Source organism: Chiloscyllium punctatum, chromosome 18 (assembly GCF_047496795.1).
Source record: "Chiloscyllium punctatum isolate Juve2018m chromosome 18, sChiPun1.3, whole genome shotgun sequence".
Taxonomy (NCBI): domain Eukaryota; kingdom Metazoa; phylum Chordata; class Chondrichthyes; order Orectolobiformes; family Hemiscylliidae; genus Chiloscyllium; species Chiloscyllium punctatum.
The window spans coordinates 94,159,200-94,162,794 of NC_092756.1; positions in this window are offsets into that span (position 1 = coordinate 94,159,200).

Here is a 3,595-nt window from a genome sequence, read left to right on the forward strand (position 1 = left end):
AGAAAATCAATGAACAAGACCAAGAAAGCTTTTAAAAGGATACAGTCTGGCTCAGAAATTAAACAGACTCATTCATCATAACACTCCCTATTAGCAGAGTTTATTCGCGCCAGACTTCACAAACAGAAGGCTAAAGAGACAACATCACACCGTCTTGATGTCTGACAGATCAAATATTACAGTAACAGCTGCAACTCATTGCCATTGGGAGTGATACTGACCAGAGTAAACATTAACCCTCTACTAGTGTATCAACCAGCAGGACTCTTTATCCAGATATCTGAACAAGTGTCTTCATCTTGAAACATGCCCAAATGCCCATCTTGCCACCTGCAACTGCTTTCTGTCATTTGATTTTCAGAGCACAGGCAACCCTCCAGTTTAACTGGAAGATGCCATTTCTCAAATGTAAATCTAATAGACCATTCAACCATGGGAGAGAGGATGATGCATCAAAGCTGAACCTAATCCTGTCTTCATCTAAGCACATTCAGCTAAAAATCACCAGATAGTAATTTCAGGTTGATATCCCCACCCATAATGGCCCCCTCAACCTGTTTTATTTTCATCCATCCCAGTTTGATTCAGCTTATTTCTTTGCACTGTAATGTAACAAGGTCAGAAATCACATGACAGCAGGTGAAGTTGCTTCACTTGACAAAGGAGCAGCGCTCTGAAAGCTTGTGACTTCAAACAAACCTGTTGGATGATAACCTGCTGTCATGTGACTTCTGACCTTGGCAACCCCTGTCCAACACCGGCACCTCCACAAAACTGGAATGTAATAACACAGAGTAATGAAAATATGACTCTGACCTCACAAGCTGTGTGTATGTCGACATTAATAGGCAAAAAGTGAAAGAACAGGGTTGGTACCAAATAATCGTTTGCTCATACAGAACTTGAGTAATGTTAACAAAAGACACATTTAGTTGGAGCTTTCCGTCTGCACTCATCTGAACACAAGAAATACCAAATAAAGGGCAGAGTCAGTGTCCATACTTTCTAAGAAGAGAATAATAATTGGTTGGTTAGTGAATTTTGAACAGTAGATGTGCTGCCATGGAGAATGTAGCAGCTAACGATGATTGACTATTAACTGCCTGATTTGAAATCTAAGCAAATCCTAGCAGTTAACTGTCAATCATCATTCGCTGTTGCATTCTCCATAGCAATGCCTTTACTGAACAAAGTCCAGTTGCCAACAAGCAGCACTCACCTCTTGAACTGTATAAATGTTGGCTTATTACATTGTTAGTAATTCAACTGATGAAAAGCTTCAATAAAATGTGTCTTTTCTTTTCAGCAATACTTAAATGTTGGAAACAGTGAAAATACCATTGGGAAAATAGTTCTATTGATTGATCTTGCTGCTGTTTAGCTTTCTGAAAATAAGAAGTTATGGAAGGAATCAAATCACATTCATGCATAGACTGTATGAACAATTTTACACATGCCTGCAGTGAATGGTGAACCATGACCACTGTGTCTGGGCTACCCTACCCACAAAGTTATCCTAACCATTTCCAGTGAATACAGAGTAACTGTAATCTCTCAAATAAAATCAAGAACTGCAGATGCTGGAAATCAGAAATAAAAATTGAAATTGCTGGAGGAACTCAGCAAGTCTGGCAGCATCAGTGAAGAGAAAATAGAGTTCACATTCCGAGTCCAATGACCCTTGAAACATTAGTTCTACTTCCTTCACAGATGCTGCTATATCTGCTGAGTTTCTGTTCTTGTAATCATTGTTCCTTAGGCCTAAGTGTGATCCTTATTTTATAGAAAACCTACAGTGCAGAAAGAGGCCATTCAGCCCATTAAGTCTGCACTGACTGTCTGAAGGACTTCCCACTCAGACCCACCTCATCCCTGTGGCTAATTCACCCTAACCTGCACATCTTTGTGCTGTGTGAGGAAACCAGAGCACCTGGAGGAACCCCACACAGACACAGGGCAAACATGCAAACTCCACATGGACAGTCACCTGAGGCTGGAATTAAACCCAGCTTCCTGGTGCCAGCACTAACCACTGAGCCACTGTGCCACCCGCTTTGGGATTTGGAAAGGACATTGCAATAATCCAATGCATAATTCCAATTCCAGTTTACTAAACCTGGAAACCAAACCATCTGGGAGTAAATCAAGTGACAATGCAGGAAAGTAATACTGAGTAAGACTGGTTGTGATCTTATTAAAAGGTGGAGCAGACTCAAGGGACCTTACCCAGAGGTCTCAACATTGAGTTCTCCAATTTCAAATAAACTTCCTTCCCACTCCCAACTCCCTCCTCAGCCCCTCCCCCTCCCTCCCATTCCTATGATCAACCCTTCCAGCTACCAAACAAATTCATTCCTTCTATCGACCAACAAGGTCTTACCCTCTCTCTGTGTTCATCTATCCCTACCTCACCACCCTGCACCTCTCCCGAACAAAGCCTGCCCCTCTCCCACCGCCCCAACTCCTTTGTTTGCAGCTCACCTTACACCCACCCCCAGTCCTGAAGAAGGTTACACCTGAAACATTGACTCCTCCACCTCCTGATGCTGCCTGTCTTGCTGTGTTTTTCCTGCTTGTCTATCAAGGAACCTTAAAAGCTTACATCTGCTTCTATCTTACATTCGTTAAGTAGAAATCACACCAGAAATAGCTTAATAGATATTACAGATTGGCAGAAGTGCAAGTAAATCACTGCTCCACCTGGAAGGATTGGAATTGAAAGAAAGAAGAGTCTACATTTGTTTGCAGAATGCCATTGGGATACCCACTGACTGTTCACTAGCTGTTCTATAAGTTCTTCTTTATAACTGCCGGCCTCCCCATTCTCCCAAAGAGCACCTTGATGGCTTAGCTGGTCAACTGTCCAAGCAGAGGGTGTACAAGGTCTCACCTTCAGGCTCTGAGCTGTACAAGGTGGGCTTTAACATTCACAGGCTATAGAAGGGAAATGCAGGTAGAGTTTTCTCTCTCTCTGACAAGGAGGCCAGTCAGCTGAGTTGACTGATTTGTGATGCCAGCAATGCAGGTTCTGAGGAAGGGACACTGACATTGACTCTTATTTCTCACCACAGATGCTGCCAAACCTGCTGATGTTTTTTTCAAGCAATATCAGTTTTGTTTTCAATTCCCACACTGGCTGAGGTCACCATGATGGTCCCACCTATCCAATCTTGTTCCTCAAGTGAGGTGCGGTGACTCTCAGGTTAAACTCACTACCAGTTGTCTCTCTCCAATTAGAGTGTAGCCTCCTGGGATTGTGGTGATTCTACCTTGACCTTCTTTGAACCATGATTCACTGATCATGTAATGACCTGGGTGTGGCCATTTTAATCTGCCCCTAAAGTGACTCCTTTGAAAAGTTGTACTTCAGTGAGAAACTGAAGAGAATCAACTTAAATATGAGAACATGTAATATACTACTAGAGAATGAGCAAGACAGTGTTCTGGTGTCCTTGCTGATATCTATCCACCAATGATAATAATTGAGAAAGTGCAAAATTTGCCTAATTTGTCAGTGGACAGATTGGCTGGCACACTTACTGTGTCAGCACTTCAAACTGCACTTATTTGGCTGGAAAGTCTACACTAATATGAA